The sequence below is a fragment of the Suncus etruscus genome, chromosome 20, assembly GCF_024139225.1.
Source record: "Suncus etruscus isolate mSunEtr1 chromosome 20, mSunEtr1.pri.cur, whole genome shotgun sequence".
NCBI classification, from domain to species: Eukaryota; Metazoa; Chordata; class Mammalia; order Eulipotyphla; family Soricidae; genus Suncus; species Suncus etruscus.
The window spans coordinates 24,077,452-24,090,780 of NC_064867.1; the positions used below are offsets into that span (position 1 = coordinate 24,077,452).

At 45.0% G+C, this 13,329-nt stretch overlaps 1 protein-coding gene across 1 annotated transcript in view; it reads left to right on the forward strand.

The window, feature by feature from the left end:
- Nucleotides 1–3,030: 3,030 nt before the first annotated feature.
- RFTN1 (raftlin, lipid raft linker 1) overlaps nt 3,031–13,329 on the forward strand; it is a 200,297-nt gene continuing 189,998 nt past the window's right edge. The window contains exon 1 of the mRNA XM_049766141.1: nt 3,031–3,192. The gene's annotated coding sequence lies outside the window, so the exon portion shown is untranslated. The remainder of the gene's footprint in view (nt 3,193–13,329) is intronic.

The following is a 13,329-nucleotide window of genomic DNA, read 5'->3' on the forward strand; positions in this document are numbered from 1 at the left end:
TTTTCCACAGGGGGTGTAAGGGAACTGGCTTACCCTATTAACTTGGGGGGGCTGCATTTCATCGACTCTTGAGTGCTCGAGATCCCAGTCCCGGGGTCATCTTTGACCTGTCGTGCTGTAATAGGTTGGTTTCCCCCGTGTTCGACTCCCTTCCTGAGTACTTAGTGTTAAATCATAGGGGGAAGAAGTGTGAGTAGAGGAAAAACAGCACTATTACATGACCCCCGAAGAGACCGCTGTGATAGAATTAAAAGCTGCCGCCCTAGGACATTCTAACAGATGACATTGTGAGGTTGCCAAGGTAACCCATCAGGATATAGTTCCAGCATCTTGGGGTTGACGCTGGGTAGGAGAGGTCAGTTAGAGGTGAGACCCGCTGCCCAGGGTCTATCCCCTGGCTGGTCAGTCTATGGCAGCCAAGTGGAAAATTGAGGTTGACCTCCACACAACATAAATGAACCCAATGTTGGCTTCTGATTGGCTCTCCCAGGTGAGAGGATCAGAATATTCTAGTTAATTGTTCAATGTAGGTTACAATGAGCCCGAAAAGAGCCGGATGCTAATGTTCATCTATTTCATCCATAAATGTTTACTGAACAAATATTATGGTCCAAACATAAGAATATCTCAGAAGAAAGGTCAGAATTCTAGAAAAGTCTAAAAAATAAATTAGGTCCAAATGAGCAAACCGATACATAACACATGGATACAGCGTGGTCTGAGATGTGTGGAGCAGGAGAAGAATGGAAACAATCAGAATAACTTATTAACCCCCAGGACCTGGTGTTAAAAGAAGAAATTATTTGCAAAACATTTTATAGAGTGGAAATGATTTGTTGAAAAGCAATCACCTTCCTTCCTCATTCACAACCAAGTTATGAGCTCCTTGCCTTCTGTTTCTAAGAACTTTGTCATTTCGAGTTATATGGTTAACTTCTATATGTATTATCCTTTCTCCAATATCAGAAGCAGAGAGGAGTGCATTTCATTTAGGCCCTCCTTTGTTGGAACTCTATGCTGCTAAGCATTAAGGCATCATAGGTTTAAAACACTTTGGGGCACACTAGACACCTCTTCTAGTGGGTCCTCTCCTAGTCTTATTAGGGTTCTTTTCCCAAGCTAGGTTGGGTGGGGGCAAGCTATCAGAGTGGAGGGATGAGTTGGAAGGCTTAACCAGAGGTAGCATAGCAAGGAAAAGCAGTAAAAACCCAAACCAAGAAGGTTCGAATGTGGGGAGGGAACATAGAACTGACACTGCTTTGGAAAAAGACAAAAGTGGAGCAAATCTCTGCAAAGCTGTTTTAATAAGAAGGAATCCCCTAAACAGAATAGCATTTTCTTCCCCTCTGGGGGCCGAAGGGTCTTATTGGTACCAGAAGAATCTCACTAGAACACTGTTGGGATTGAACCCAGCCTTTTAGCCTGTAGGCCCCAAAGCCTTCGACCCCCTCTTTGCCAGGCTAGAACTTGTGGGTAATTAGGTTTCTTTAGCAGCCTTGTTCCAGGTCTCATTATTAACAACAATGATATTCGCTAAGTTGTAGAGCATTTCACATAGAAACCCCGAGAGACCAGAGCTGTTTAACCTATAAAGAGTAGACCCCAAGCAGCCCAGTCCATACCTAACCCAGTCCCAGGAGAGCTAGCATGGAGGTCAGGAGGCCAATCCCCAGGCTTTGGTGCTAGCCTTTCAGCTCTTAATCCCTACACTGAAACATTAAGCTTAAATAGTGGCTCCTGCCTCCCTCTCCAGTGACAGTGTGCACGTATTTGGTCAGGGTTCGATCCCTGGAATCTATATATGCTTCCCTGCCAGAAGTGAGCTCTGAACTCAGAGCAAGGAGTTAGTTAAGTCCTGGGCACCACTGTCTGTGACTCAAGAACCAACAAACACAAAAGTAATTCCAGATAAATCTCTTAGAATCCAGCTCCCAGCCTCCCACCTTCGTTTTATGAATAGATCCCAAATTAGTTTTTCCTTCCTTCCTTCCTTCCTTCCTTCCTTCCTTCCTTCCTTCCTTCCTTCCTTCCTTCCTTCCTTCCTTCCTTCCTTCCTTCCTTCCTTCCTTCCTTCCTTCCTTCTTTCCTTTTCTTTCTTTTTATGATTTTTTTGGGCCACACCCGGTCAGGAGTTTACTCCTGGCTATGAATTCGGAAATCGCTCCTAGCTTGGGGGGACCATATGGGACCATATTGGGGGGGGGGTCATATGCAAGGCAAACACCCTACCACTGCGCCACTTATCTGGCCCCAACAGATTTAGACTACTTTTCATCCTAGAACTTTCTTCCTGATCAATCTAAAGTTCCAGGACAGGAGGTTGGGGTGGGGCTTCTCCAAAACCTCTGGACCCCCCAAGTGAATGAACTAGAGATATGAGCTTTATTCCCGTCCCCTTAAGCCTCCAGAGCCCCACTTGTTGTTGTTCCCCCCAATAACGTTGGCATCACCAAGGACTGACTCAGGCTGGGTCCACCTGTGGAATGGAGAACCCCACCCCGCATGACACCCAGTACCTTCCAACCAACCAACCAACCAACCAACCAACCAACCAACCAACCAACCAACCAACCAACCAGTTAACCAACCAACCAACCAACCACCCTTGCAGAAGATTTTGGAGGATAAATAGCTCAAGATAGCAGAGGGATCTTGGGTGAGGGTGGGGTTCAGGGAGGCGAGTTGGGGTGGGATGGGGATGGAGTGGAGAGGTCGCGCGCGCTCAGGGCGCAGGTGGTGGGGCGCGGGGCTCGGGGGGCGGGCTCAGAGGCAGGCTGGCTGGCTGGCTGGCTGGCTCGGCGGCTGTCAGGGAGGGGGGGGCCCGAAGATTGCAGCGCAGCATATTTGGCACATGAGTTCAGAGGAAGAGGAAGTGTAGCTAGCGGGCGGACGCGCGGCGTTGGCGGGGGCGCGGCGGGGCTGGAGAAGGAGCCGGAGCGCGCGGGGCGCAGGGCGCAGGGCGCAGCGCACGGGAGCGCGGCCGCCCAGGGACGGACAGGCGGACAGACAGACAGACAGACGGACGGTAGGTGCACCCGCTGCTGGAAGGACCGACCCCCCGGCACCCCCCTGGCTCCAGCACCCACGCTGCATGGCACAAACTTTCCTCCCGGGACAGTGCTCGCCTTCTCGCCTCATCTCTCCTCGTCTGGTCTCTGTCTTGGGGAGCCCTTGCCGAGAACCCCCAAAAGGGTAAGTCGGTCGGTCGGTCGGCGGAGGAGCTCAGGGGTGCCAGCAGGTACGGGAGGGAGCACATGGGCGCTCCATCGGTGGGGGTGTTTTCCTGCTAGTTGCAGGAAAAAACCTTGGGGGGTGCTTTAAAAGGGTGCTGGGGGGGTTACCAGGCAGAGCCCCCCATTTTTTTTCTTAGGGCTTCACCGTCCCGCCCGGGGCAGGTTGGTCTTTTTTGGGGGGACCTCTGCAGTGTTGGGGCAACTTTTTTGAAAAGAAAAAATATATAAATAAATAGATATAGATATGTAAAATAAATATATATGCATAATAAGTAAATATATAATAATATATAAAATAAATATATAATAAATATAAATGCATAAATTAAATGACTATATAAAACAAATATATATTTATTATATAGAATAAATGTTATGTAATATATATTCTATACTATATTTATGTGTGTGTATATATTCCTGGAGCGCTCTGAAGGATGCATGGGATTTGGGGGGACTTGCGAGCTGCAGGCTCTGGGGCTCCTAGGGAAGAAGCAGAGGGGGAGCTTGTAGGCTACAGGTGGGTTCAGGACGCCGCTGTGGAGATCCCCGCCCTGATCCGGGGAAGAGGCAGGATCTGGCTCTGGTTTGGGGTCTGGGTTTCTTGGGGTGCTGGTGCGCTGGGCTAGCCTGTGCACTACCCCTCTTCATGCTCCCCCAGGAGGTGGGCTGTTTCCTCCCCGGGGTGCAGGGCACCGAGGCCGAATGGGTGGGAGCAGACCCAGGAAGCATCATCGCAGCTGATGGAGGGCCCAGAGACTCCTGGGGAGGCAGAGAGGAACTGGAAGGGAATAAAACAAACACCAGCATCTCCCTTTTCCTAAGGGGGTTTCCTTGGCTTTTCCCCTCCCCCCTGCTTGCAGCCCTAACCCACTTGCAGCCCTAACCCAAACACACACACACACACACACACACACACACACACACACACACAACACAACACAAACTCCCCTGCTTGCAGCCCTAACCCAAACACACACACACACACAACACAACACAAACTCCCCTGCTTGCAGCCCTAACTCAAACACACATACACACACACACATACACACATACACACACAACACAACACAACACAAACTCCCCTGCTTGCAGCCCTAACCCACTTGCAGCCCTAACCCAAACACACACACACACACACACACACACACACACACACACACACACACACACACACACACACACACACACACACCCTTCACCTAGAAATTGCTGCTCTTGGACATAAAAACCCAGTGCAGGCCAAAAGGTTCTAAACCCTGGTGGGCGGTCGCGTGCCCTACTGCTGCTAGCTCTCTCTCTCCTGCACAGTATACTAGCATGCTAGGTGGTGCACCATGGTGTCAACGAGTCTTCTGCCTGTTAGGGGGCTTAAAAACCAACAAAAAGTATTAAAATTTTTTTTCTGGCACGTGTCCCTGTCTTCGGCTGCCCTGGCATCCACGGCAGTCTCTTCTTGTAATTGGTACAGCTGTTTTCAGATGCTGGGCTGGCAGTCAGGCGCAGGCATCTTCCAGTCTTTGCCATCGTGTGTCATTTTAGGATAAACAGGGCTCTGCCAGGAAGGCGTCATGTGAGTGACCTCGGGGTCAGTGGGGAGGGCCTACCACCGCACCCCACTTGGGTGCAGCGGATTCTTCATTTGTACCTCTGATTCCCAGTGAAGTTCAAGTGAGCCCAGATGGCACCAAAGTTCACAGAGGAATTAAGCAACAAGCTGGTCGGGACTTTTTGGAGGTCTGCTAACCTCAATGAAATCACTCTAACCTCACAAGAGCTCTGAGTTCTCTTTTGCTTTCTGTGGGGTTTCTGATCCGCCTCCAGAGCAATTCTGGTCCCAGTTCCTGGGCATCATCATAATCTGGTTACATTTATCTGTCAAACTGCTAGGCTGGTATTTCTTTGGTTTTTGGCTGCCTGGACATGAGGCCAATGGAAGTTGGAATGTGGTGCAGTTACCTAATAGATTGGGTACAGGAATTGAAAGAGAATAAATTGGGAGTACAAGTCAGTGAGGTTTTTTTTTTTTTCCTTTCCCTCATGAGCAGGAATTCTTGGCTTCCATTCAAATCACTGCTTTGTCTGTAGGGAAACAGGCAGAAAATCTTTGGCATGAGTGATGCGAGTTCCTGTAAAGCTACTTGTGTTCTTCCACTCTTCACTTTTCAGCAAAATTGAAATTGTGAGCATCCATGACTTGGGATGCATATGTCTGTGCTGCCAAATAAACACCTAACTTGGTGAGGAAGCAGGCACCGGGAGTCTATTTTATTTTTAAAAACAGAAAAGTTGGGGCTGGAGAGATAGCATGGAGGTAAGGTGTTTGCCTTTCATGCAGGAGGTCATCGGTTCGAATCCCGGCGTCCCATATGGTCCCCTGTGCCTGCCAGGAGCAATTTCTGAGCATGGAGCCAGGAATGACCCCTGAGTGCTGCCGGGTGTGACCCAAAAACCACACACACACACACACACACACACACACACACACACACAAAACCCCAGAAAAGTTACAAAAACAGTCACGTTCCTACCTCGAGTAGCAAACATAGAGTCTTTACTTTTGCCCTGTTGGCTTAATTACATGTATGCAGTATTCTCCCCTGTGTCAATCCAACTTGTTTCATGCATTTAAAAGTAAATTACAGGCATGGGTATATTTTAGTAGATATTTTTAATTTAGAGTTTAATGTATGATCATGATTGTGTTGAGGAGAGATTTATATATATATATATATATATACATATATATACAGTGAAATGCACAGAGCTAGAGCATATCTTTTGCATAATGTTATGACAGCTGCACCTGTGTAACCCTAGTTATCTTTATCAAGACAGAGAATAGTACCAGAAAGTTCCTTTATCCCTTAGACTCATTCAGCTTCTATTTTTGCCCTTTCAGTGGCAACCCCAGTTCCGATTGTCCATCATCTTAAGTCAGTTTAAGCCTGTCCTTGAACTTCTACATAGTCCTGCAAAGCTTCTTTCAAACTTGTCCATGTTGAACAGATCAGCAATTTTGACTTCTTTTGTTGCTGAGTTGGATTCCAGGCTATGTCTAGACCACCGTTTGTTTATATAATTCCCTGCTGATGGACACATGGGTTATTCCTGATTTGGATGAGGAGAGGGATATTGTGACTATAGCTGCATTTTTGTGCTGTGTCTTCATAGGGACATCTGTTCTCCTTTCTCCTGGGTAAAGAAATACCAAAAGTGGGATTGTTGGGTCAGAGAAGGGTATGTGAACCTTATAAGAAACAGCTCTTCTGCCAACATGTCATATCATTTTACACTCCCACCCATGAAAACATAGAATCTGGAATGCCAGAGACAACCACACTCTTTTTCTCTGGCCAAGTCAAGATCTGGGTTTGACGATTATTCTTCTGTGCCCAGAGGGAACCCAGAGATGGAAGCACCTGAACCAACCTGCTGCATACTTTCTAGGTGCCTGAGCCATGAGAAATCCCTGACTCTGGAAGTAAATGTGTTTGCATTTAAATCATTGCAGATATCAGCCAAATATTTTATTTTTAGAGATCTTCAGAGAAGGGAATTCTGCAGGGGAATGTACCATAGTTGTGAAAGAAGATTTGACTAAGTGCTTCCTTTGTAAAGAAAAATAACCCGAAACTCCGTAGAATTCCTCTAAACTCCCATTTCAGACCCCTTTGGGGGATTTCAGCTTGTGGTCTGGTTGATGGGAACTGGGTAGGGAGTACTGATGCATTTCATCAACATGGGAAAAGTCTTTTTTGAATTGGGTGTTTGTTTTGTGAGGTTTGGCTTTTTGAAGGCTCAGAGAACAGCTTTCCTGTTTAAGTGATTGGAATTGTCGGTGAAAAGCAGAATCTGTCAGCGCATCTCTGATTGTCCTGGCTGACAAAAATGGGTTTGTCCCCTGGTCCTTCTTCCCTGCTCTGCTTACGGACTTTTCTCCTCCTCCAGGAGAAGACAGTGCCTGCCACAAAAGTATTGAACAAGATGAGGTTGAGAGCGGGCCAGATGTCAGGGCTCTAAGATGTGTTTTCTTAGAGGCCTAAGAAATGTGTTCAGGACATTTGACATTAGGAAAATTTACTGAGGCTGGAGAGATAGCACAGCAGTAGGGCATTTGCCTTGCAAGCAGCTGATCCAGGATGGACTGTGGTTCGAATCCCAGCATCCTATATTGTTCCTGAGCCTGCCAGGAGTGATTTCTGAGCGCCACCAGGTGTGACCTCTCCTCCCCCCCCCCCCAAAAAAAAAGAAAAAGAAAAAAAATTTTACTATGACTATGAGACTATGAACTTGACACTGGAAAAACTCTGTTCCTATTTTATTGCAGACTTTTTCCATTGCCCTGAATGAAATACTTAGAGCTACCCCTTGCATACTGTTGGCTAGGCATTGTGAGTCATTTCCCTAAAGTTTATGCATTTAATTCTATAAAATAGGATTCTATTTGGGGGGATGAAGGACATATCTCCTGATGATCAGGCCAGTATTAGGAATTGAACTGGGTCTAGATGCAGTAAGAACACGCTATGCAACCCCTGTACTATCTGTTGGCCCCAGAAGAGGCCTTTTGTTATTGTACTATAGGTTGAGAAAACTAAGGCCTAGCAAGGTTAAATCAATCGCCCTGAGGGCACAATGCCCTCTTTCCTATACACAAAGGGGAGAGTCTAGGTGGATCTAGTTTTGCAAATGCCGATTCGCTCTGCAAGCACAGATTTACAAATACATAAAGCTCTGGTGCACTAAAAATGTGGGCTCCATATCAGAATCAAGTTGCTCAAAATGACACTGCCCAGAAGCTCTTTCCTTAGTCTTCTTTCCTTTTCCTGTTGGAGCCTGCAGAGAGGTCCTGAGATTGGTGACAATTGAAGACAGCACGGGCTGATTATGATTGTCACTGAGCAGTAGGAGAAGAAAGACTCTGCCAGCTGCTTGGTTTGAGTGGCTATCTCTGAGTTGTCCACTAGTTCCATGTGGCTATTTACATTTAAATGGCGATGAATTCAAATGAAATAAGTTGAAATTCAGTTCCCCTATTTTCCTAACTAACCACGTGTCAGGTGCTTATAACTCACCATGTGTGTGATTCTTACTATCGAATTGGACGTTGTGTTTGAGAGCCTTCATTTAGTAAGCATTGCTTTTTTCCTTCTGTTCAAGGATGGGTAACATACTTGGCTTAAGCCTAGGTTATTTTTCACTGACAAAGAGAGAAATTTAGCCAGGCATTTCTGTATAGTTACCTTTTAAGGGTGTGTGTGTGTGTGTGTGTGTGTGTGTGTGTGTGTGTGTGTGTGTATGTGTATGTGTGTGTGTGCGCGCACGCGCGTGCGTGTGTGTCTTTCCTCTCATTCATATTCTGATTTTGACATACATTTGCGTTTGCCTTTTCTCCTGGGCCTTCCTCCTCCCCTGAAGGGACTCTTGTTATTATCATTGCCTATCTTATTAAGAGGCTTTCTCAGCAAAGGTTGGTTCAGAAGGCCAGCCATGGCCACTGCTTGAGCCCTGTTAATTCCTGGCTCTCCAATATAAAAATTTGGCTCAGCTTTTAAATATGCATTTGTGTGACTTACTCCCTACCTGGGCTGAATTCAGGAAGAAAAAAATTATTCTCAGCAGGCTAAAACCAAAGAACTAGAAAATCAGGTCACATTCTATGTCTGATGGCGACCTGCCAAGACTGAGATAGAGGAGACACCATGTGGGGTACTTGAAGGCTTCCTTTGGGGGATTTCCTGAGTCTGGCTTGCCTCTCCGGTATCTAAGAGTGCCCCAGAAATTGGGGTCAGAGGAGAAGACCGCCAACCCTCCAGTGTCAGCAGGGAATTCAAGAGTCAGAATTGCAAGGTTGGTGTCAGCTGTATCATGCCTGTTCAATGCTGACCCTCTCCTAGGCTACCTCCTGATGATGCAGCTAGATTTTCTGCTCTTCCAGGAGGAAACCAGTTGTACCTCACTGACACCTTTCTTTGGCTCTTAACCTGAAAATGTTCTGTGCAGTTGTTCCCTCGGCAGATCCATTGATCGCTAACTTGAATTCTTTGCCAGGAGGAGTGTGAGTTGTGGAAGGGGGTGTGTGTTAAAACCCCCGACTTTGTTTTTCACCACAGGAAATGCTTCCTGAAGAATCCTACAGGTTTTATAGTCTGGCTGCCAGAGTGCTCTAAATTCAGCCAATTTAGAAAATTATTGCAATCGACCTTATCCACTCAAGTCAGCTAAGAGGAGATTAGTTTAAATCAGACTTTGGTTAATGAATGTGACCATGTCACTGGTGACAAATTTTGGAAGTAAAAATATTAAAAATCAGACTATTTAAGCACGTTTTTTTGATTTTAGAGAGACATTTTGGATTTTTCTAAGGTCTTAAAACACAATTTAAATTTCCTTTTCAGGAATTGCAAAGGTTGGTAGGTAGGTTGTAGGTAGATTAGAAGGAATTTTTACATATAATTGGCAACAAGTAATACAATAATTAGTAATAATAATAACCAATAATGGTAGCTTAATATTCACATTACTTTTTAATTAATGTAACTCTCTTCTGATAGTTAAATATTAAGCTTTTAGTTCAGACCCTTCACGTAGATTCAGCAGGTATCTCTCTGTTTATGTGCATGTTTTTTACAGTTGAGAACTATAAAGGAGATAGGGTAGGGTTCTGAAGGACACACATCTCAGAAGTGGTCATACCCAGATTTAAACCTGGGTTTAAATCTGTCTGTACCAGAGTTCTGTACCCACCTCACTCCACACCTGATTGCTATGCTGTGATGAAGAACTTGGAACTTTTCTGTTTGGCAAGAACTCAGCTATTCTTGAGGCCCCTTCAAAGATGAAGCATCTTTCCTGCTTCTGGATATTCCTGGGAATAGGAATTTATTGTGCATATACTTGGGAACCGGGTGTTGTGGGGGATTCTTCGAGGCTGGAAAGGGAAAGGGGACTGGAGCATGGGAGAAATTTGCTGTTGTGTAGGATGGGTGTTCTCACAGACTCTGAGTCAGCTGTCCTCCCCACACCTCAACATGGTTAGATTTTTTTCTCTCTTGAAACAAGCACCCCCTTTCTCACCAGGAGGTCTTTCTATATCTCCTCCTCCTTGGACAGAAATCACTTCCACCCCCAGTTGTTCTTTTCCAAAGTCTCAGGCACTTCTGATGTCCTCCTTTTCTAAGTCATCAGCAAGTCCTTTTTTTTTTTTTTTTTTTTTTACCAGAATTGAATCTACTTGTTCTCCACTCTTGCTCATCTGGTCTCCCCACTTCCATCGTCATTCATGACCAGAGAGATTCTTGTCTGCTCTGGGCCCCAAGGCCTGTAGGGGCTCTCCTCTCAGGGCAAAGATGGAGTCCTGCCTGATTTCAGCCCTTGGTCCATCATTTCAGGAGACTTTTGGAATATTCCAGCCTATTTGCTCTTGCTACTTCCTGGCTGGAACATGATTTTTTTCCCCCATCCCATGAGCCCTGCTTGCTTTTATCTGCAGGACTTTGCAGTTGAGGCCTACCTCAGTTTCCCTGTCTCCCAAAACACTCTCCCTGTCTATACTTCCCTTATTTGTTCTTATTAGATTTTCTTTAGTAATTAAACTTAACATTAAGTTCATTGCTTTGCTCCTGAAGAGCCAGTTCATAAGAAAGGGCTTACTTATTTACTTACTTATTTGCATGCTTATTTAGTGCCTTTTATTTTGGGGTCACACCCAGCAGTGCTCAGGGGTTCCTCCTGGCTCTGCGCTCAGAAATTGCTTATGGCAGGCAGGGGGGACCATGTGGGATGCCGGGATTCGAACCACCATTTGTCCTGGATTGGCTGCATGCAAGGCAAACGCTCTACTGCTGTGCTATCTCTCTGGTCCCAGAGTCTTGTGTTTTGTTTTGTTTTGTTTTGGTATTACAGCATTCAGAACTGCCTTGCAGGTAGTTAAGTGCCAAAAAAGGAGAATGTGATAGTCAATTTTATATCACTTTGGACAAGTTGTGCTACCCAATTTTGGGTTCAATATTAGTCTTGCATGTGTTAAGGTGTGTGTGTGTGTGTGTGTGTGTGTGTGTGTGTGTGCGTGCGTGTGTGTGTGTGTGTGTGAAGAATGGTCTACTGAAGCCTCACCTTCCACCCTTTAGGGCTTTTGGCTGGCTCTTGCGTGCTTCTGGTCTTTGGCCAGGATGGAGCCCAAAGGGAAGATGGCTGAAAGGAGTTAAGAGGCAGGGCTAGCTAAGAATGGCTGAATGCTTATAAGGTGGATAGGGCATGAATAAAGCTGATGCTTTCTGATGCCTGCCTGTGAGTGAGTTTAATACCCTTCGCTTTCCTGGACCCCAGACCCACCGGCTGATGGGGGATGAAGCCACGTGGCCGGGGCCTAAGAACATAGGCCTCCATTCTTTTTTTTTTTTTTTGGTTTTTGGGCCACACCCGGTAACGCTCAGGGGTTACTCCTGGCTATGCGCTCAGAAGTTGCTCCTGGCTTGGGGGACCATATGGGACACCGGGGGATCGAACCGCGGTCCGTCCAAGGATAGCGCAGGCAAGGCAGGCACCTTACCTTTAGCGCCACCGCCCGGCCCCAGGCCTCCATTCTTATCCATCCATTCACCTCCATCCAGATCCATCATTAATTATTTAATTCAACACTCTACATCTAGCAATGTTTAAGTCTTACTCCTGACTCTGCTTAGAGACCACTCCAAACAGTGCTCAGGGGGGAATCATAGGTGGTTTGTTTACTGTTTACTGTTTGTTTAATGTTTACTGTAAGCATGTGGTAAATAGCTTTGGCTATATTTAGGAAAATTCCTTCAGTTCCCATTTTATTGAGAAGTTTTTAAAATAATGGGTGCTGGATCTTGTCAAATGCTTTCTCTCATCTATTGATATGATCAGATTTTTTTCTTGTATTGATATCATATATTATGTTTATTACTTGTATATGTTAAACCATGTGGCATCCCAGTAATGAATCCCACTTGGTCATGGTATATAATTTTTTGGATTAGTTATTGGGTTCTGTTTGTTAGTACTTTGTTAAGAATATTTGCACCAATATATTCATCAGGGTAACAGTCTATATACATCTACATTTTTGTGCTGTGTCTGTTTTTGGGAGCAGGTTTAAATTTGCTTCAGAGAAACTGTTTGGGAGGGTTTCTGTTTCTTAGATTTCCTCAAATAATCTTAAAAGAATCAACAATAGCTCTTTTTTATAGGTTTTAAGGAACTATTGGTGAATCTATCTGGGCATGAAATTTTGGGCAGAATTTTGATCATTTTTATTTCCTCAATAATTTTTTTCTCAAAATTTTTCTCAGTGTCTATTCAGGTATTCCATATCTTCCTGCTTTAGTCTTAGGAAATTATCAGAGTCCAAGAATTTATCCATTTCTTTTAGATTCTCTTTTGGTGGCATAGAGATTTTTAAAATAATCTCTGATGATCCTTTGAATTTCTATGGTATCTGTTCTATGATATCTCCCTTTTTTTTCTTTATTTTGTTTGTTTTTGTTTTGAGGTCACACCCAGTGGTGCTCAGAAGTTACTCCTGGCTCTGTGCTCATAAATTACTCCTGACAGGCTTAGGGGACCATATGGGATGCCAGGAATCAAACTGGAGTCAGTCCTCTGTTAGCCACATGCAAGGCAAATGCCCCTACTGCTGTGCTATCACTCAGGCCCCTTCCTTTTCATTTCTAATTCAGTTAATTAGGGTTCTCTCTTTTTCTTTTTTTGTGAATCTTACCAGTGGTTTATCAATCTTGGTTTAATTTTTCAAAGAACTAGCTCAACACTGTGTTGCTATATCATACATATTCTGGTAGTTTGTTTCCTTATTCTTATTTGCTTCCAGAAATTTTGATGTTTTCTCTGTATTCAGTAGTGACCTGTTTAATTTCCACGTGTTTGAGTTACTTCTCCATTTCTGTTTGTGATTAACATCTATTTTCAGGGCATTATGGTCTGAGAAGATGGTTGAAATTATTTGCATCCTCTTGATTTTATGGAGGTATGTTTTGGTGCCCAGTATGTGGTCTATATTGGAGACTGTCATGTATACATTGAAGAAGACCGTGTATTCTTCTTTTGGGGA